This window comes from Schistocerca cancellata, chromosome 3 (assembly GCF_023864275.1).
Source record: "Schistocerca cancellata isolate TAMUIC-IGC-003103 chromosome 3, iqSchCanc2.1, whole genome shotgun sequence".
NCBI lineage: Eukaryota > Metazoa > Arthropoda > Insecta > Orthoptera > Acrididae > Schistocerca > Schistocerca cancellata.
In genome coordinates, this window is record NC_064628.1 from 228,855,834 (window position 1) to 228,879,388 (window position 23,555).

The window sequence follows — 23,555 nt, forward strand, 5'->3', positions numbered from 1 at the left end:
TTGAAGAGCAAACAATGTCTTTAGGAAATTTTACCTTTTTCATGTGACATCCAGTAGTCAATAATTCCACTACCCAAGCATTATCAACAAGATCCATCCTCATACATTTCCTTATGTGTTTTCTTATAAACACAGCATTTCAGCTCAGTTTACAATGCATGTCCTACCAATACAGTCTCTCCACAAAGAACATCATGTCCATAGAGTTTCCTATCGACTCGCTAACCGCTAGTCCGTCCAACCACAGAATCTCTTGCCGAGGGCACAGAGCGCTGTCAGCGATATTAACACAGTCTATAGTGCTGCCAACATACAAACATGGTATTTACAACGGTACCAAGTAGTGTAGTTACAAGTTGTACTTAATACACCGTAAGGATTAAGTTTCTAAGAATTTAATCCTTTTCCATTATTGTGTATTTTCGTTCGTTTCACACCCCTGAAGACTCATCTTGATAAAATCCGTGGAAGAGCACGAGTGAGTGAGTGAGTGAGTGAGTGAGTGAGTGAGTGAGTGAGTGAGTGAGTGAGTGAGTGAGTGAGTGAGTGAGTGAGTGAGTGAGTGAGTGAGTGAGTGAGTGAGTGAGTGAGTGATAATGAATGAGTGAGTGAGTGAGTGAGTGAGTGAGTGAGTGATAATGAATGAGTGAGTGAGTGAGTGAGTGAGTGAGTGAGTGAGTGAGTGAGTGAGTGATAATGAATGAATGAGTGAGTGAGTGAGTGAGTGAGTGAGTGATAATGAATGAATGAGTGAGTGAGTGAGTGAGTGAGTGATAATGAATGAATGAGTGAGTGAGTGAGTGAGTGAGTGATAATGAATGAATGAGTGAGTGAGTGAGTGAGTGAGTGAGTGATAATGAATGAATGAGTGAGTGAGTGAGTGAGTGAGTGAGTGATAATGAATGAGTGAGTGAGTGAGTGATAGTGAATGAGTGAGTGAGTGATAGTGAATGAGTGAGTGAGTGAGTGAGTGAGTGAGTGATAGTGAATGAGTGAGTGATAGTGAATGAGTGAGTGAGTGAGTGAGTGAGTGAGTGATAATGAATGAATGAGTGAGTGAGTGAGTGAGTGAGTGATAATGAATGAATGAGTGAGTGAGTGAGTGAGTGAGTGATAATGAATGAGTGAGTGAGTGAGTGAGTGAGTGAGTGAGTGATAATGAATGAGTGAGTGAGTGAGTGAGTGAGTGAGTGAGTGAGTGATAATGAATGAATGAATGAGTGAGTGAGTGAGTGAGTGATAATGAATGAATGAATGAATGAATGAATGAATGAGTGAGTGAGTGAGTGATAATGAATGAATGAATGAATGAATAAGTGAGTGAGTGAGTGAGTGAGTGATAATGAATGAAAGAATGAATGAGTGAGTGATAATGAATGAATGAATGAGTGAGTGATAATGAATGAATGAATGAATGAGTGATAATGAATGAATGAATGAATGAGTGAGTGATAATGAATGAATGAAGGAGAATTCAGGATATTTCCCAGTCGTCTATATTCGAGTCTTCCAACCAGAGTATGTTGCCTAAACTATCCTTCCACGTCTCTCACAGGAGTTGTGGCAGAAATAGGTGTTTCATGTAACGGATTAGCGATTTTAATTCTCTGTGTTATACCAATGGATTTATAGGAATTGACATTTTTTGCTGGTCGGAACATGTGAAATTGTAGAACAATGTTTGTAAAGACGTAACACTATTAAATGATTTGTCATTCTAAGATGTTTTCTTGACAGCTTGTACTCGCAGACACATTAAATTACCTGCCATGTACATACTAGTTCCTGATCTTAATTTATTTCCACGTATAAAAGTTCTCATTGTAGGTAGCTCCTTCTAGCATTTATTCTAAAGAAGTATGGGACATGCATGAATCTTCTATCCTGCAATGGAGTGACCGCTGTTCTGGGATTTTCTGGCAGATTAAAACTGTGTGCCGGACCGGGTAACAGCAATGCCTGGCAAAGGGAAGGTTACGCTTTCGACTCAGTGTGCGGAACACAGTTTGTGTCTGTCAGGAAGTTTCAAATCAACGAGGACTCCGCTGCGAAGCGATTATGACAGACGAAGCAAGGACCGGCATAAAGGCCAGACTAGTAAAAGCAAAGATAGCGTTTCTGGACAAAAGAAGTTTATTTGCACCAAGCATTGACCTTAATTGGAGGAAGAAATTCTGAGAAGGTACGTTTTGAGCACAGCATCTTATGATATCCGGTGGTGAATCATGGTCTGAGGGGAAAACCAGAACAGAAAAGAGTCGAAGCATTTGAAATATGGTGCTGCAGAAGAATGTTGAAAATTAGGTGGACTGATAAGGAATGAGAATGTTCTACGCGGAATCGGCAAATAAAGGCATATGTCGAAAACACTGACAAGAAGACACATATTGACGGGACATGTGAAAAGACATCAGGGAGTAACCTCCTCCAGGCTACTAGAGAGAGCCGTAGGGTAGAAACTGTAGGCGAAGACAAAGATTGAAATACATCCAACAAATAATTGATAAAGTAAGTTGCAGGTGCCACACTGAGACGAAAATGTTGACACAGAAGAGGAATTCGTGGCGGGCCACCTCAAACTAGTCAGAAGATAGACAACTCAAAAAAAGTTCTGCTTCACATGTGTTATCTATACAAACGGCAACCTACGGTACAGATAACTCGCAGGAAGTTTTGTGTGGCACTATTTAACCAAAAAAGTAACGTGCAGTTCTCTCAGTGACTGTAATGTAGTAGAACAAAAAACAGTCTTTAGAGTTCATTTGGTCCTTTACTGCGTCAAAGTTATTGGGGTGATTGACAGACAGTCGAACTATCGTAATAGCAGCTACAGTTATATAAAACTGACTCGAGCAATATCGGATCACACTACACAGAGAGATCCATATCAGCAGCTATAATGAAAAGTGCTTTACAGTTGAGCAAAATTAATGTTTAGCAGCCGAGCGAGGTGGCACAGTGGGTATCACGAACGACTCGCATTCGGGGGGACGACGGTCCACACCTACGTCCGGCCATCCAGGTTTAGGTTTGCCATGATTTCCCTATATCGTTCCAGGCAGATGCCAGGATTGTTCATTTAGAAGGGCACGGCGTATTTCCTTCCCCATCCTTGACACCATCCGAGCTCCATCTCTGATGACTTCGATGTCGACGGGACATTAAACCCAATCCTCCTTCATTCCTTTTAATGCCCAATTGTAAATGCAAGTAACAATGTCCAATTGTAAAAGTATACCACATTTGTGTCCTTTTATGTGTAAAACTATCACACGTACTGCTGTCTCAGAAATTCCCAGTGTATAAAGCGTTTTACAGTCGCTAAAATCAACAAACTTAACATGATCGATCGGTACACACTGTAGAAAACAGCAAGCAATTATTCATTGTGATTAATAACATAGCAACAGCCTGTGTTAAGTATTTAACTAAATTACAATCTGGTTATAAACTACAGAATCGTAACATAACATGTGAGATATCGGGCTTAACTTCCCATGAGTGAACAGTATTTATTTTATAATTTGTTTGAAACTAAGGCTCACCGTTTCATGCCATCCATATTGACATTGATTTGTGATATGTAAGCGAAAGAATAATTTATTTTTGTTTTTTAAATAATCGGTCTTCTGACTAGTCCGATATGGGCCGCTTCGAATTCCTCTACTGTGCCGTCTTTTTAATCTCGGAGAAACACTTGTGTTGAACGGTCTCTCTGTCTTGCCCTACAGGTTGTACCCTCTACAGCTCCCTCAGGAGGGTTACTTCATGATGTCTTAGCACATGTCCCATCGTCGTGTCTTTCATCTTGTCAATGAATTCCACATTTTCCTCTCTTCTACGATGCGGTGGAGTTCCTCATTTATCACCTACCATTCAACATCTTTCTATTCCTATAATCACATCTCAAATGCTTCGAATTTCTAGTACACTAAATTGTACTTTCCTAAGCAGTCCACCTTCTCTTTACAAATCATTCGTATGTTTAAAAGTTAATTTAATTAATTTCTCGCACTTGACTTATTCTGACTTGAACTGAAGGTAAGAATTAGTGTTGGCCAAGGACTAAAAATTTAATCTGAGATTTTGTTAAAACTGTAACTGATAATAAACTGGAAACACTTGTTACAAGTAACTCCAAGAGGACGCGAGAACGTGTTAACGTAACAAAGAAGTCTTTCTCTGGGGACAAAATTGATGTTACGATTTTATTCCGCTTCCTTTTCAGTAAGGGCAGCTGACCATCAGTGCTTTGTGACACACTTCTCTAGAGCGCTGATACGACAGTTCCTGCAAACAGATGTGTGAACGGTTCCACCCAGCGTTTCTTTGCAGTTATTAGGTGCGCAGCGATGGCGTCTTTGATAGTTCTTCAGAAAACAAGGCTACATTGCTGTACAGTACATATATCTTCGTACAAAAAGTAGTATACTGTTCTGAGTTACGGAAAACGGTTTGCATACGTAATGGTTATCAATGTTCACGTTCTCAGAAAGTAGTGTGTGTTGACCTTCAACTAGTACTTTGTGTAACATACTCAACGAGAGTGTTACCCGGTCATTATATTATTGCACTTGGTCTCCGTGGCCTTTGTCGAAAACACGCGGCGGTGTTACTGTAAACAAGTACAGTGGTGACTAAGGAAAAGTCATCGCACTGTGAATAACTTCAGGAAAGACGTGCATATACCGTCAAGTGTTTTTGCGGGTCCTCGTGAAATATCACGATAAAAACTCACGATAAGCCGACAGAAATGCCCTCACTCTCAGGTGCAGTAATATTGTGGCCGAGTAATAGCCTTACATCGTCACTGTTATTGTTTTGACTCGATGGTAGTAATCGGGGCGCTGTTAAGTAGACTAAACGACCAGGTTATTGGTAGTTCGTCACTTACGGGACTGTACATTAAGTCAGCAGTTACGCAGTAAAGCAAACTAACTTTCATATGGTAATTCTAAATGCCACTGTTAATGCCTTCTTTGTCTTTTTTTCTAGGATCTGTGAAAATCGTTCGCCTGAACCCGGGACCATTTATTGAGGTAAGAACTTGTTCTCGTGTCCCACTGATTAGGTGAAAAATTCTCTTGCACGTAATCCCTCATGTTTTCCACAAGTAAGTGCTAACCGCTTTGGGAGCCTATAATGATTACGTAGTCAGAGGACGTCCTTTTATAAACAGACCGAAGTTAAGATGTCCTTTGAAGATGTGCGGAGCGTTAGCATCCGTGCCGCAGCAATTATATCTTTAGACAGATCGGTATAAACAGTCTGCAAACATCGGACGTTTAGCATCATCTCTCACTTCAGGAGGACGCTGCTCGGCCATTTCAGCTTTCCGAAACCATCATGTATTTTGCGTGTTCCCTTCTCACCGTCAATAGAGATAATGTAGTAACTTGAGTTTCCTGGTAAAAACTGGTTATGAATAATGTAAGAAAGAAACAATTTACAACCACTTTAACTGTTTCTGATCTCTCTATTATGCCTTCTTTAATTACTCACATAACTTGAAATTTGATTTAACGCTTCATTTTCATATATATATTTTCAGAGTTGTACGCTTCATTGGCTCTACATCAGAATAGACGTACACATTTTTAATTTGGTAGCATTGTCTCCAAATCTTTTTCCTAGTTCCTAAGTCTTTAGGTTTTCCTCCCAGGATTATTCTGTTCGCCTTTCTTAGGGATTTTCTCCGGGTTCCTATTTTATCAACTTACTAGCTTCCTCAGTTTCCAGTTCCTCTATAATTTCATATTTTTCCATTCAGTCTTCACACACGTTCTGTTATCCTTCTCAGTTCATTGCTCAGTATCTGTTAATGTTTCCCAAAACCGTAACTGGGGCCCCATTATATACTATCATTCATTATATACTATCATTCGATTTCGGAAAATAGGTTTTGTATTTGGCCAAGATGTCGAAGAAGACGGTCCCTTACGTACTGATTGTATCGAGATGTGGAGACGGCGGTCTGAAAGCGGACAGAAGTAGTACGAGGAAGGGCGTCCCTTACCTGAGGGATCGCTACCTGGCGAAGGGGCAAGTGTGGCAAATGTCCGGCAGGCAAATGTCCGGCATTGGGGAAGACCATCGTATTCGGCATACGGCTTTGGCACTCCTTACTGCATCTGCAGCAGCAATTTGAGCAGCTGCAGTGACGCAATGAACTGTTACAAATGGGTTACTTCAAGGACAGCTCCGCGCCAGACGCACTTGTACCGCGCATTCCACTGATCCCAAGCGACTGCCATTTGCAACTTTAGGGGTGTCAAGCGAGAGCTCATTGGAGGGCATTTGGAAGTCTGTTGTGTTTTCTGGTGAAAGCTGGTTCTGCCTCGGTGCCAATGACGGTCGTGCGTTGGTTAGGAGGAGGCCAGTTGAGGACCTGTTACCAACATGTCTGCATGCTACACACACTGGACCTACACCTGGAGTTATGGTCTGGCGTGCGATTTCGTATGACAGCAGGAGCACTCGCGTGGTTATCCCACGCACCCTGACTGCATATCTGTGCGTCACGCTCGTTGTTCGACTTGGGCTGTCATTCAGAACAGCATTATGGGGGGTGTTTTCCAATAGGATAAAGCTTGTCCACAGACTCCTTTTATAACCCAACATGCTTTACAGGATGTCGACATATTGCCTTGGCCAGCTAAATCACCAAATCTGCCTTCAATCGAGCAATATGAGACACCATCGGACGAAAACTCCGGCGTCATCCACATGCAGCATTAACCGTCTCTGTACTGACCGAGCAAGTGCAAAAGGTATGGCATTCAAACCCCACAAACTGACATCCGGCACCTGTACAGAACAATGCATGCATGTTTGCATTCAACATTCTGGTGATTACACAGGTTATTAATGTACCAGTATTTCACATTTGCAATGACTTATCTCGCGCTTATCGTGGTCATCAAATGTTAATCACTTAGATGTGTCAGGTAAACAAATGTATTCCCGAAATTTCATTACTCTACATTAACTATTTTTGGTGCTGTGATGTTTTTCCGTCAGTGTTTTATACAAAGGCGCCTCCAAAGGCGTCATACAGTCTCCCCTTATCAGCCGTTACATGTAACGGGCAATATACAATTTCTGCAGTCGCGTGAATTACTTATATATAACTCAAAATATAATAAAAACTTGTCGGTCGTACAGGACAGCGGTTGCGAAAAACGGATCTCGCAAATTTGTGACACTACCATCTTTTTGAATGGTGAGTTGTGCAGTGCTTATTATGGGAAACCATAGAACTGATACTACCTATACAAAGAGTATATGCGAGCATGGATCTGACTACCATAAGAAAAAAAAGATTTACATAAATATGGCCTGATATAAAATGTTGCTGTAGTCTTTGTAATTATGAAGTGGCATTTACTACAGAATTATTTTTAAACAAGTTCATATCATGCGCGCCGCAGGACCTTTGCAATTCCTACTGCATTTTATGGCCTAGGACAAAATATAAATTGTAACGACAGACCTTTTCAACATGATGCGGTTCTTATCTGTAGTGCAGTACTGTCTGATACGGCATCAAGCTGGTGCAATGATTGGCAACTTCAAATTTTTAAAAATTTCGAAGTGTGTACTTCACAATACGAAAAAACAATAATCTGAGACTGTAGTATCAGAGTCACAACCGGAGCCGGTTTAAGGCCCAAGCGACAGAAACAGCACACTTAGAAAAAGCTCCCGAGATCTTACTTGAAATTTGAGCCCAATTTGAATGGGAAAAATTTACATTTCAGATACATTTATACTAACTAGGGTGATAAGTTATCCTAAAGTCAGTGGCGGTTCGTAAACAGACGTAAGCAGCATTTTTGCTTCTATTATTGTGTACGTACTGACGTGTCTGTTTCTGCTGTTTTGATTATACATAATCAAAAAGTTATTATAACACTTGTAGACAAATGCAAGCTAAGGGTCACAATTTGGTGCAAATATTTTAATATGACGCCATTTAAGTGATGGACGTGGCAGTTTAAATTGATACTGTGAAACGTCCCCTTAGAACAATTTATACAGGACTGTGCTTAAACTGACACACAATAATTTTAGCGCAACGCAATCTGACTATCAAAGATCCCCGCAAAAGAATGGCCCTGAGTAACATTAAACTATACCTTTCAGAAATCACTTACCTCACAAAAATCTTCATTACTTGAACTACTACTGCCAGCTAAATAAAAGATTCAAACTACAGAAGGCACTAACTACTGATAGGGATAGTTAGCAAATGAAAGATATTAATAGAGAACAAACAATGTATTTACCTTAACAGTCATCACAAGTCATAATATATGTAATTTCAAAACTCCGTCTTCCCTCTCCTCACATCCACCACTGCTGGCGGCTCACCTCTAACTGCGCAACGCTACGCGCTGTTCACATCCAGCTGCCGCTGCCCAACACTACAATGGCAGACAACAATGCAAACTAGCCACAGGGTGATTTTCATACAGAGCGCTACGTAACGTTGCCAATAAGAAAATATAAACAGCCTACTTACAACTGTCACCTGTAACAGAACCCAGGCTAAAAGTGTGAACGCTGCTATTTTATATTACTATAATATTTATAATTATTTTTTATTATATATTATATACTGTCATTAATAGTATTATAGTATATAATACACTACTGGCCATTAAAATTGCTACACCACGAGGATGACGTGCTACAGACGCGAAATTTAACCGACAGGAAGAAGATGTCGTGATATGCAAATGATTAGCTTTTCACAGCATTCACACGAGGTTGGCGCCGGTGGCGACACATACAACGTGCTGACATGAGGAAAGTTTCCAACCGATTTCTCATGCACAAACAGCAGTTGACCGGCATTGCCTGGTGAAACGTTGTTCTGATGCCTCACGTAAGGAGGAGAAATGCGTACCATCACGTTTCCGACTTTGATAAAGGTCGGATTGTAGCTTATCGCGATTGCGGTTTATCGTATAGCGACACTGCTGCTCGCGTTGGTCGAGATCCAATGACTGTTAGCAGAATATGGAATCTGTGGGTTCAGGAGGGTAACGGGTCGTGCAGCCACGTCTCGATCCCTGAGTCAACAGATGGGGACGTTTACAAGACAACAACCATCGCGGTGAACGCACATTGGAAGCGTGTATTCGTCATCGCCATACTGGCGTATCACCCGGCGTGATGGTATGGGGTGTCATTGGTTACACGTCTCGGTCACCTCTGGTTCGCATTGACGGCACTTTGAACAGTGGACGTTACATTTCAGATGTGTTACGACCCGTGGCTCTACCCTTCATTGGGTTCCTGCAAAACCCTACATTTCAGCAGGATAATGCACGACCGCATGTTGCAGGTCCTGTACGGGCCTTTTTGGATACAGAAAATGTTAGACTTCTGCCCTGGCCAGCACATTCTCCAGATCGCTCATCAATTGAAAACGTCTGGTCAGTGGTGGCCGAGCAACTGGCTCGTCACCATACGCCAGTCACTACCCTTGATGAACTGTGGTATCGTGTTGAAGCTGCATGGGCAGCTGTACCTGTACACGCCATCCAAGCTCTGTTTGACTCAATGCCCAGGCGTATCGAGGCCGTTATTACGGCCAGAGGTGGTTGTTCTGCGTAGTGATCTATGCAGCCAAATTGCGTGAAAATGTAATCACATGTCAGTTCTAGTATAATACACACCTGGAAATTGAAATAAGAACATCGTGAATTCATTGTCCCAGGAAGGGGAAACTTTATTGACACATTCCTGTGGTCAGATACATCACATGATCACACTGACAGAACCACAGGCACATAGACCCAGGCAACAGAGCATGCACAATGTCGGCACTAGTACAGTGTATATCCACCTTTCGCAGCAATGCAGGCTGCTATTCTCCCATGGAGACGATCGTAGAGATGCTGGATGTAGTCCTGTGGAACGGCTTGCCATGCCATTTCCACCTGGCGCCTCAGTTGGACCAGCGTTCGTGCTGGACGTGCAGACCGCGTGAGACGACGCTTCATCCAGTCCCAAACATGCTCAATGGGGGACAGATCCGGTGATCTTGCTGGCCAGGGTAGTTGACTTACACCTTCTAGAGCACGTTGGGTGGCACGGGATACATGCGGACGTGCATTGTCCTGTCGGAACAGCAGGTTCCCTTGCCGGTCTAGGAGTGGTAGAACGATGGGTTCGATGACGGTTTGGATGTACCGTGCACTATTCAGTGTCCCCTCGACGATCACCAGTGGTGTACGGCCAGTGTAGGAGATCGCTCCCCACAACATGATGCCGGGTGTTGGCCCTGTGTGCCTCGGTCGTATGCAGTCCTCCATTCGTCCCTCCATTCACGCCTGTCGCGACACCACTGGAGGCGGGCTGCACGATGTTGGGGCGTGAGCGGAAGACGGCCTAACGGTGTGCGGGACCGTAGCCCAGCTTCATGGAGACGGTTGCGAATGGTCCTCGCCGATACCCCAGGAGTAACAGTGTCCCTAATTTGCTGGGAAGTGGCGGTGCGGTCCCCTACGGCACTGCGTAGGATCCTACGGTCTTGGCGTGCATCCGTGCGTCGCTGCGGTCCGGTCCCAGGTCGACGGGCACGTGCACCTTCCGCCGACCACTGGCGACAACATCGATGTACTGTGGAGACCTCACGCCCCACGTGTTGAGCAATTTGGCGGTACGTCCACCCGGCCTCCCGCATGCCCACTATACGCCCTCGCTCAAAGTCCGTCAACTGCACATACGGTTCACGTCCACGCTGTCGCGGCATGCTACCAGTGTTAAAGACTGCGATGGAGCTCCGTATGCCACGGCAAACTGGCTGACACTGACGGCGGCGGTGCACAAATGCTGCGCAGCTAGCGCCATTCGACGGCCAACACCACGGTTCCTGGTGTGTCCGCTGTGCCGTGCGTGTGATCATTGCTTGTACAGCCCTCTCGCAGTGTCCGGAGCAAGTATGGTGGGTCTGACACACCGGTGTCAATGTGTTCTTTTTTCCATTTCCAGGAGTGTATATTGGTCCAATGAATACCCGTTTATCATCTGCATTTCTTCTCGGTGTAGCAATTTTAATGGCCAGTAGTGTATTTATATTGTTATAATTAAGTCTGGTGTGTGTAACATTCTTCTGGTCATATACACTGCCAGAAAAAACTTGGTATACCTGAAAAGGAGGATCAATTTTGATCCGGTGACGGCCTACGCCACCTGGGGGATAATAGATGTGCAGATAATTGTTGAACGTCCTCCGCCAACTGACAGCGTAGTGGCATACCTACCAGAGCGCCATGTGTGTCTACCTTTTAATACGGCATGCTTACCGCCAGAAGGTTCAGTGTGGTTCAGACGTATAAAGCAATCGGGGAACCGAGCCACGCAGGCGCACTCGTGCTTCCTACAGCCAACTGAGAGAGTTTGAAAGGGGTTACATTGTAGCCTTCCGAGTGGCGGGGTAATCCCCTCGGAGAATTGCCACACAAGCTGGTCGTTATACGTCAGCTACACAACGGTGCTGGTACCAGTGGTCACGTGAACATTCTCACATCCGTAGACGAGGTTCTGGATGTCCACGCAGTACAGACGCTCGCCACGATCGACGTATTGTAAGGGCGTCAGCGACAGATCGTATGGCTACCACCGCACAGATAAGAGGGCTTGTGAGCCCAGACGTGTCAGTGCGAACCGGTTGTTAGCTGTGAGACTGCGGGCAAGTACACCTCCACCCCTTCCACTCACGCCACAGCATCAAAGTGCACGGCTCAACTGGTGCCGTTGTCTTCAGCTATGAAAGCAGATACCGGATGCACGCAAATGATGGTCGACGTAGACCTGGTGAGCGCTGTCTCTTAGAGGGCGTTAATCCAAGACGCAATGCCCCCTCCCCCCAGGCCTTACGGTTGTTAGTGCGATAAGCTATACTTTCGTTACCTTTGGTGTTTCTGGAGGGACGCTAACCAGCGCTCGGTACGTGCAGAATGTTGTTAAACCCGTTATTTTACCGTTCTTACTTCAGTAAGGTGACGTGCTGTTCCAGCTGGATAATGCTCGGCCGCAAATTGCTCGTGAACTCAACATACTGTACGAGACGTGCAGCTGCAACCATATCCAGCACGGCATCGAGCACATGTGAGATGTGATGGGATGAGAAGTGACTCGTGCGACTCGTCAACAAATTACTCTTACTAAAATACGGGAACAGGTCGAGCAGGAGTGAAATAACGCATCCCAGGACAGTATTCGCCATCTGCACGATCGATGGGTGCGTGAGTCAGTATTTTCATTGCCGCCTGTAGACGCTACACCTCTTACCAAAATGGGTGTTGTAGCATGGTTCGGTACGTCGTACGTCAGAGCCGCTTGTATTATTGATCTGTAACTTTAATAATTTCATATACTCCGTAAGTACTGTTGATACAGTAATTCTTGAGTGAATTGGAAACCTCTAAAAGGAGATATTATATATATATATATATATATATATATATATATATATATATATATATATATATATATATATATATATAATATAGGAGATATTATATATATGTATATATATTTAATTTTTTTTTCGGCAGTGTATTACCGATCCCAGGACATACTAACTAGTAAACTCCATCTCCTCTTCTCAGAAAAATACCGAGTGCTTCGCCAATGCTCAGTAATGAAAAATAAAATGTTTGTGGACACAGGCACGCATCCCATCTACTAGATGTGGCGCCTCCCTCATCTCCTTCTGGCAATAGTATCGAAACAACGTGGCAGCAACATTTGATTCCAGACCGCCGTGTTCACTAGGTCTCGTAGAGCAGTGTTTCCCAAAACTGTGTTCTGCGGAAAGTGTATAAGTGTTTCACGAAAAATTATTAATAACACAGCGGCTTTTCTTCCTACGCTTTGACGACACTAATTATTTTTAATTTTATTAAGATTTTCGTGTTATTGGTTAAGATTTAAACGTGATCGCACAATTAAACAAGTTTTTCTCACTGTTTAAAACTTTTTTAACCTTCGGATTAAACAAGGATCCTCAAAGCGTTTCGTCAGATGAAAATTTGTGAACCCCTGTCCCCGAGCGCTATTCTTGCTTGCTCCTTGTCCGCTTGTCCAGCATTTCTGTGAAATTACTGCCTTAGTAATGACGAAGTAACTGACGAAAATATGTCGGAGAAAAGAAATTATCTGACATATTATCGACAGAAGCAAAAAATGAAAGGATGTTTGGAAAACAAACTAAGGTTATGAAAGTTTTTAAGCTAAAGCTTTGAATTTTTTACATTGGTTTCTACAAGCATGCAAGCATTGAGAAATCTTGTAAAGATGTCATTTCTCCAAAACGGAAATACTGTGTGTATACGTGGTGGTCTCTTCAAACATTGAAGCATTTCTGGTGCAGTTGAGAGCTAATTTTATTTACTTGTTGCCAAACGTACTTTCTTGTTTCTAAAAAGTTTCTCATTTTATGAGAAAAATTGATTTTGTAACACCCCACCCGTCACTTAGCTGGTTTTGGCATGTGTTCACCCCAAGTAATTGACTAACAGGTCAACAGAGAGTGCAAAACTGCCGTAATATCGGATAACGCAAAAAAGTTAATTTATTCAGAATTGATCACTTTTAATTAAAAAGGGGTGCACATTGATGTTATATTCAGCTATTGAACACCAGATGCAAATGTTGAACATAAAATTAAGAAAGTGACTTGGGATTTCAACTACTTGATTGAAAACAGATGCAGTCGATTAGCACAAATTTATTTTAACTCCCGACCTTCAATCATCACATTATAAGACTCTCCTATCAGGCAGTGGTAATAAATTGCGTTTGCGTGGAGTAAAGCGCGATAACTCAAAAGTAATACCTATCGACTGACCCAGGCGTAATGCGAAGTGCGAGAAGAATTCTACAATACACGGCCCATGAAACCCTCGTGGAAACTTTGCCGACGTGATCCAATAAATTAATCAGTGGCCGGAGCGGGCGCAATATCACCGAATACAGCGTGGTGGAGCGACGTCGTTGTGTGGACATCGGCCGACCTCATGGTGCTGCAAGGCTGCGCTTGTCTATTCACTCCTAGCTATCTTGCTCAGTACATAGCTGAACCAAAACTTTCTATCTCCAAGCTCAATCGTTCCATTTGCTAAGTCCTAAACTGCAGAGATGCTCACTCTTTCTCAGGCAAGCTGAGTAAAGAACGCCATGTCCGCACTCTAGGCAAGCTGGGAACGGAAGACCTCTACGGGGACTTCTCCCAGTCCGCTCTTCACCTCGGTTTCCCCTCCAGCAAAATCACTTACGCCAATTGCAGCGCAAGTCGCGTTAATTATGCGTCGCATCCCAGCGCCGACCAATGCCTGCTCTGGGAAGTGAACAAATTCCCACAAAATTTCCCTTCCTCTCAACTTCTGCTATTTAGCTCCTCCCAGGCCACCCATCAAGGTTAGCGTCTGCACAAACACCAATTTTTCCGGAATTCTGACTCCCAGGAGACTACTTCAAATCCTCGGTCCTACGTTCCCATCGGAGGCCGGCGTATTTCATTCTGTCGCTCTTCACCTGATTTACTTTAGACTCTGCGGACCGTGAATTCAGCATGAAGTTGCTATAGTCACGAACACGCATATTTTGACCTCTGTTGACCGCTACACCGTAGCTTTGCGCGGCTTTTTCGCATGTTTCACTGAAAACGGGACGACGGACATTTATCAACAGGCGTAAAAGTTCTCCGTCTGCTTCCCGGTACACCAGCATGGGGTCGGGGACATCCACCCATGCTGTCACTCATCTTAAGGCGGCTGGAGGTCGCGCCGCGTTACCGCTTTCTCAGAGCTTGAGCCGCCCTAAGCTGCCTATTGTCGCTTCCCTTTGCCGTTCCCCAGCCGGCCACGGTCAACTCTAAATACTTCCCTGGGGTAAACTAGCGTCCAGTAAATCGACTAGTTTCCACAAAGTTTTCATGTCGTGTGAATTACTTTAAAACCATCACCTGACATTAATTATTCCAATACGTCCATACTATACCCTCTACAAGGTGCATTGTGCCTTGTCAGTCATTTTGTTCAGCCCTACTGTTCACTCAGCGTGAGTTAGGTGATCTTTAATGACTTCATGTAAGGAGCATAGTTCTTGCCATCTTACAATTTCTATTAGTTTAATTCTTTACTATTTCTATAGACAGACAGATTTGCAGTCAATGAAGGCAAAGTAATAAAATGTTTAAAAACGTTAGATACTATTTGGCTCACGACTGTCCAGCCCTCAACAATAAACGGCCTTCAGAAAATTGCAGTTCTGTGAATGAATTGCGGACCTCTGTCTCGATGCACTAGAGTACTGTTGAAAACCACTGTTGCGTCATAAAAAGTAGGGATTTCCTTCTGATCCATCTGTATAATCTCACGTTTCGTGTAATTAAGTTAAATATTATAACATTTGGGCCGTGCCAAACGTGGGAAAAGGGGGGGGGGGGAGGGGGCAGCCTGTTGACGCTTGTGTGGAAAAATGTTTCCCAGCTGGCCCTGGTCGCAATTGGAATCAATCAACCCATACAAATACTTGGGTCTACGAATTTGTGGAGGTGCGAAATGGGAAGATCACTCACTGAGGTTCAACGTAGGTAAAACAGGTAGCTACATTTCGGTTCATTGCTAGTATTCTAGGAAAGTATAGTTCTATTGTAAATGAGATGGTTTACAAAAATCTCTTGGAACCCATCCAACAATACTGTGTGGGACCTGAACCAAATAAGAGTAATAGAGGATACTGACTTACACAGAGGAGGACGACACGAGTGGCCACAAGTTTGTTTGACCCATGGGACAGTTTCACAGAACTGACGAAAAACATGGAGTTGGAGGCGCGTTAAGATATATGCCAACTATCCTGCGGAAGTCTACTTACAAAGTTCCACGAACCAGTATGAAGTGAGGAACTTCAGCACACAATCTGTCACCCTCGTAGGGAACACGGAGACGAGGTTACTGTAATTATAACGCGCACGGAGGCTTTGAAGCATTATCCCGTGTTCCCAACGAGTGGAACCGAAAGGAACCATAATGTGTGATGCAGTGGGAAGTACCCTCTGCCACGCACTTCAGTAGTTTGCAGAGTATATATGTGGGCATCTTGCGTGTTCACTGTACGACTTTTATTTTTTGACACTATTTCAAAACTCTCACCGCTTCCTCAGTCCCCGTCACATTTAACACTCATATTTATACAGTTATTTTGTTTCATTTCACAAAGCTCAAGGTTTCCTTCTCGCCCAGGAGAAAGTGATTGTCGGAAGACTTCGGCAGTAGTCAACAGATATCGCTACTATGGCTTCAGACATCCGCAAGTGCAAATAATCGCCAACAGATGACTCTAGATTACTAATCGGGGAGATTTCACAGTACCGCTTTAAGTGATAAATGTGCAGTGTGTTTCATAATTCCTGTTACAGGCTTGTAGGTGTTGCAGATGGGACTTAAAGAGGTACAGTTTTGACAAGGAACCCACGTCCGGAAATGTACCATTTTGAAATAAAATAAGTTTGAATATCGAGTTCGTTTCAAATTGCCTGCTTCACAGTACGCACACAAACTGATAATAGAGCGTCGTCGTCCGTTTCTGTTGTAATTATGACATTAAACGTCATTTTCATGAGACTGCAAGGCTGCGCAGTCTCTGGCGCCTTTCGACGGTTCGCACGGCTCCCCCCGTCGGAGGTTACGAGTCCTCCCTCGTGTGTGTGTGTGTGTGTGTGTGTGTGTGTGTGTGTGTGTGTGTGTGTGTGTGTGTGTGTGTGTTTTGTCCTTAGCGTAAGTTAGTTTAAGTTAGGTTAAGTAGTTGTAAGCCTAGGGACCTATGACCTCAGCAGTTTGGTCCCATAGGAACTTACCTTTACCAGACCGCAACAACGGCTGAGAGAGAAATTCGTACGTTCGCAACTAGGAGGGTTGACTGGTTCCCCACGAACGCGCCGAACTCTCGACTTCGAAGAGGACGTCCTTTGTCACATAGAAGAGAACCCGGCGACGAATACTCCAGATACTACCCAAGCCATGCGCTCCTGTAGAACACACAGGTCAGAGCCCTTTACCTCCGCTGTGTGTCTACGGTCAAGCTAGAAATTTGATAAATGACCTGATCTTCATACTTATTTTACATCTAAACACTAAATTTCTAGACATGCGTTTCTTATCACAAATTTATCAACTTAGTCCCGTCTACAACCCCTAGCAACCTGTGATACGAATTAAGAAATATCCTGTATATATCAAGCGCAACTCTTTGCCAGGCATTCGGAAATCGAAAGACAAGAACTGTTTAAATAAAACTGAAAATGCACCTTGGGATACACAATTTGAACATCCAGTGATTCCAAACTTAAATACGTACTTAAAGACTATTTCTCAATAACATTCGCATACGCAAATCCACCACCTCCTTTAGCCTTGATGACGTTGGCAACATACAGTAACATGTACTCTACTAGAAACGGAAGGAAGAAGTTAGTGACACTTCTGGCTTCCTCGGAAGTGAAGTAAAAATGACGTGTTACTCGCTGCGACCACGAAACTCGATAGCAATCGACCCAATAAGCCGGGAGGGACACCAGTTTCTCTCATGTGCGAGTGTGCCCTCGGAAATCGCATCGTATTCGCAGATAAAAGAGACAAATATTTGTGTCCTGAGTGAATTTTCACTCTGTAGCTGAGTATGCGCTGATATGAAACTTCCTGCGAGGTTAAACTGTTGGCCGAATCGGGACTCAAACCTAGGACCTTTGCCTTTCGTGGCAATGCTCTGCCAGCTGAACTACCCGAGCAAGACTCGGCATCATAGCCTCACTTCCACTTTAAATATTTGTGACAAGCAAAAATAAAAATCTCATTGCTGCTAATTTCACTCGCTGCAATTTAAGCTGTATATACTCTTAGTTTCCTGTCTACCAACGCCCGTTGTCCTGTCTAACCAAACCCCCGGAAATCGCGACATATTCGGCAAAGAAACGGTCAAATATTCGTGACAACCAAGAACACCGATGTCATTTCTGGTCATTTCCCTCGCAGGACTTTCTTCTTTCGTTTTGAATAAGACGGAAGTCACAAAATCGAAGAAACTCATTCCTGATGTAGCGCGATCTTATATGTAGATGACAGACTATTGCAGAACGTCCTTCTATTACGTTAACAAGAAAATATTGGCACAGGGAGGAATTCGTGGCGGGCCTCATCAAAACGGTCAGAAGACTAATGTCACATAAAAAAAGAAAGTACCAGAATCTGTTAGAAACGTGAAGACAAAAAAGAAATGTTGACATATAGCAGGATGCGAACCTATTTCTTCAAGTCCGTAACTCCATGTCTCTAACCACATGACCGCGGTAACACACACATCTTTCAATAGTGTTCTTATTCATCTTAAGATCTCCTGAAAGCTTCTACGGCAGATGTGGCATTAACTGGCATTTAATTATGAGTCGTATCAAGAGTAAGGTGTATGTGATAAATCTTAAGTGCGCCATTGCCTTGAAACATCATACTGTAAGGACATGCAGATTACAATAAATCCAGTATGGCGTCGCCAAACCTCTTTGTTTGTCCACTGTGTCCGGTGTCGTGGTCGCATCAATTTGCACGTCATTTCGACATAAGTTTTGTACATACGAGGAGTGTCACGAACTCCTCCGAACGTGGAAAGATCTGATCCAGCATCAGGTTTCATTACCGATCCTCGGTGGTAGACTAAGGCAGACGTACTATTGTAGAACTGTAGCATGGCATCTGTCGAGCGGGAGGCGGGGATGCGGGGGTCGAGGAGAGCGCACAGGAGTTGATCCGCATTCAGTTGTGGGGGTGGGACGTGTTCAGCCTCCGTGTACTTTAAGTTCACAATGCTGCCAACATACACCTGTGAGCAATGTGCGCGAGGGAGATAATGATTAGTTCTATACCACACTGTCTAATCACATTGTGACCATCTGACAAAATCCTGAATGTGGTACCAAAGGATAGATGCAAGCTTCTGTTAATAGATGGTCCCTTCCAGAAAGATGAGATCACACAGAGAATGCCACGAAAACAATCTCCTGACGATAATGCTTTCTCCTCCGAACTGGACCCTTCCGACGATTATAGCAGGTTGTTTGGTTTCAGACGTTTCACGTCGTACACACTAACGGACATCTGTACGATAGAGCATGAAACGTGATTCGTGTGAAAAGGCCACCTGTCGCCACTCAGTTGAGATACTGGCGTGCATATTGCAGCCTCCGTGGCCGATGAACACGTCAACGTGGGTGCAGGATTGCGAAGGCCCACAAGCAGCAACGTTCTCTGAACAGTCGTTCACGAGACGCTTTTGGTCGCCCATTGGTTCGTCTGGGTGGTTAGTCGCTCAACAGTTGCACATCTCCTGTCATCTATGATCCGTGCTGCATCACAGTTGCCTCGGCTCCTGTTTTGGATAGCGCCATTTTGCCATGCGCTGTACAGTATACTTCAACCGAGGCGGCAAGCGAATATAGACTTAAACGTTTCGGAAATACTTCCACCCTTGGGACGAAATCTAATCATCATGCCCTTTTGGAAGTCAGATAAATCGCTCCGTTTCCGCATTACGAGAACGACTGCACTGTTTTCCACGTCCCCCCGGCAGGCTTTATATACCCTTCATTGCTGGTGCTGCCACCTACTGTCTGTAAGTGGTTACTGGACGTTGACGTCGAACATAGACGGTGGTCGCATTAATGTGACTGCACCGTGTACAGTGTATATATTACTAGATAATAGTTACGTAGCTCAACAAGACACGGAGCGCGGGAGCACAGCTCAGCGACAAAGCGCAGAATCCAGCTAACACCTGCTAGTGGTATGCTTCACAGATGCAACGAACATTATGAATCACTACGACGCGAAGTCTCCCGACTGCATCGATCAGAACAAGGGAGTCCACGTTATAAGTTACAATTACCACATACTAGTTCTATAGGATTCCCCTCTCCATTCCATGTAAACACTCCATATAAGTGAATGCGTTCACCATCTGCCTGAACGGTGTGGGCAAACGGAACGTAACACCTGATCATCCTGTTTGTATCTTACCATAGGCTTGTGCCATCGTGCCCCTGTAGATGCCAACGATACATAAATGTATCTGAAATATCGATATTTTGTTGAACTTGTAACACAGTTATTTAAACATGGATTATTCTAGATACAGACAATATCAGTACAAAAATTGGGAGATATTCCTTCTTGTGCAAGGTACTGTCTGTCTGTCTGTCTGTCTATCCTTTTAGTTTGGGCGTCAAATTTTTCGTTGTTTACGTATATACTGAATAACACAAGTTAATTAAATTATACATGAAATATTCATTGAAAATAGAATGAAACTAAAAAAACTGTTGTTCTCTAAGCCATAGAGTTGGTCATTACTTTCGTTTTATTGCTCCATTAAGTCTCTTTAAAATATATTTTCTTTTCTGCAATAAATTTTGCCTGATGTTTTGCAAAACAAATGAGAAAAAGGTCTCTCCCTCTCTAAATGATTGTATGCCAAGTGTTGCGTACTCTAGCCTCCAACGTATTGTAACCTGCAGCCGATTAAGAAAGCATTTGTGGCGTTTATCTCAGTTGTTCGGCAGTTGGCGACCGGCAGAATGTTTCGTGAAGGGCACGTGCTGTCAAGCACTCAGAACGGCCCCGATAGCGATTTTCCGAAGAAATATCAACTTGTTTTGAATTATCCGCTGTAAACGTACGTGGGACTCTCGATGCTTGGAACACACGTGAGCACCAATTGTATTACAAACGCGGGAAAACGTGACACATTCTTACTCGGTTTAAGTATTCCACGAAACTGTCGTAAATCAATCTTCATGTGCTTCTTGTTAATCAGCCGACTGATAAGAATACTTTACAAGGAAATGATTGCCATCTCACTTAAACTGAGAAGTGGTACTTGTAACGCTTAATTACAGTAGGTGCCGTACAGCTTACCGTAGTTCGTCAACTGAAGAGATATCTGTAGACGACTTGGACCCGAAAACACTAGTAAGCAACATTTAAGCAAGAAGCATTTTAAAGAGCAACATAAAAAAGGGTTATCCCAGATTATAATTAACTAGTCAGAAAGAAAATTGGCTACTCCGAAAAATCTATTATGGTTGAACATTCTTTGGAAAACGGACACCAGATCAAATTAAACGACGCCTATTTCGTGGCTCGCATAACGATTTTAAGATTGTGTAATGAAAGGAGGCACTGAAACAAAATATACATATAACACTGAACGGTATCTTAAGAGGATTATATCTATATTACGTACATTACTCAATAGATAAACAGTCGATAAGCTATGAGGATGTGTTCAATACGGATTTTTTTCCATAGAAAAGGTATAGATTTAATTCCGGGTCGTCATTAAAAGATAGTTGTCAATAGATGCTGCTGAATAATAGTAGACTGATCAAATGATTTAAATGTGATGAAATAAGTGAGTCAGTGATGCAATTGGTTACTGAATTTCAAACATATCTCCAACATAATGGGGTTCTCTGACCTCAAAAGTAAATAATTTAAATTTAACAAGCAGAGGATTAACTGCTATCACCAAAGGATAGTGCACATTCGAATACTGGTTCTTAGAGTGAGTGGTAGACAAACTCCCAGCTCAAATCACTAGTCATCTGTTCCTAGGTTGAGTACTTAATAAAACAGTCTACACTTAGTAAGAAAATAAATGAATTGACTTGGGAAACCCACACATCCTTCACAGCCACACCATCACCACGCAGAAGAAAGAATAGAAATTAGAGGTAGTACAACATGCAGCATGAATGCACATCGACGGCAAAGGTTTGCTCCACCGGTCTAATTCACAACAAGGAAAATGCGCGCTGTGGAATTGAATAAGAATTACGATCCGAAAGGCACTTCAGAAAGAGTGAGATTCAATAATGCATAGGAATTCAGATTCACTTAAAGCTGACGGGAAGAACGTGGCAGAACAAGTTATACGAATATTCAGAAATGCGTGTAAGAAACAACTTACACATGAAGGCCATCTAATTAAAGCCCTAGCGGTATAGAACAAGAACTGAAAACCTACAAACTGAAGGCTCGTTAGTTTTACAAACACGAGGCCCAACTCTGAAAGCCACACAAAGCAAAAAAATATCAATATTCCGAAAAGTCAGTTAAGCTGCGGGAAGAATTACCTTTCTTCTTGCGGATTATGTACGGCTGTCGCCGCTTCTCCGCCCCAAGTAGCCATCTTCTTCCATCTTCCCTCAACATTCAGATTCCTTACCTGCATTGCCTCCTCCATATTATTTTGCCAGTTGCGTCGTGGGCGACCCTTTTTCTTCCGCTGGTATCGTATCCTTCGTAGCATCCTATTTGATATCCGTTATTTATTCATCCTATTCAGATGGTGAAAGCACATCGGCTGTTCTTATTGGACGTCGTCACAGATATCACTATCAATTTTCATCCGTTGTCGGTTTACGTTATTTGTTATTCTGTCCATCCTAGTACAGCTTTGGCTTCATCCTAAACAATCCATTTAAGTGGCAAGCAGTTTATTCTTATTTCGCTTGCTAACGTCTCAGGTTTCTGATCCTTGCAAAACTACAGTTCTTGAGTACAGGCTTATATACTATCTTCTTCCTTGGTCTTCTATCCTTTTCACAGCTCGTCTTCTATTAATCCGTCTAGCGAGTTCATCATTTCTTGTACGCTGTTTAGTAAATAATACCCAAAGATATTTTGCTTTTTTTTCCACATCTACAATACTTCTCAATCTACCTTCAAATTATTTACGTTTTCCGTTCCAACTTCTAAGTACTCAAACTTCATGTTCATATTCAGGTACGCCTTATTGTAATCATCTTTAAGCTTTCTTATCATATAGATCATCATCATCTGCTAGTACAATCTGGTCATCTGCAAAATAGAGGCTAACGATCTTGCTGTCTTCTACTCTCACTCCCATAACCTGGCATTTTCTGTGCCAAGTCTGCAGTATCGTTGCCAGATACAGCTTAAAGACAGTCGGTGACAGCCAACATCCCTGCCGCAGACCCTTGTTCACCTCTAATTCTTCTGTACAGCTATTCCCTATTCTTAATCTCGCTGTGTTATTTTCACATCATTTCATAACAGCCTTTAGCAAGCTTTGATCCAGCTTTCTCTCTTTCATCTTTTCCCACGGTTTGATGGTGGGTACTTTATCATATGCTTTCTCTACGCCAAACAAAGCAACATGCGCCCCCAGTCCAACATTTGTGCTTTTTCACACATCAGTTTGTGTGAAGATGTTATCCATTACCGGTCTTCCTGCTCGGAATCCTGCTGCTTGTGACGTGTATCTATTTCGACAAGATACTTCATTACCTTAGGGTACAGTCTTCCAACGAAGGGCGTCACTGCCAGTCCCCTATAATTATTTGGGTCGTTACATGCCCCTTTCTTATGCATCGGTCTTATGTAACATCTTTTCCATTCCGATGAAACATCACTTAATACTCTTTCAAACAGCCTTCTCAGCATCTCCAACACTTTCGGTGG

At 43.2% G+C, this 23,555-nt stretch overlaps 1 protein-coding gene across 2 annotated transcripts in view; it reads left to right on the plus strand.

Annotated features, from left to right (window-relative positions):
* The window catches only part of LOC126174859 (cationic amino acid transporter 2), a 384,534-nt gene that overhangs the window by 141,325 nt on the left and 219,654 nt on the right, over positions 1-23,555 (plus strand). For both annotated transcript variants that reach the window (XM_049921256.1, XM_049921258.1), the window contains exon 2: positions 4,996-5,039. The gene's annotated coding sequence lies outside the window, so the exon portion shown is untranslated. The remainder of the gene's footprint in view (positions 1-4,995; positions 5,040-23,555) is intronic.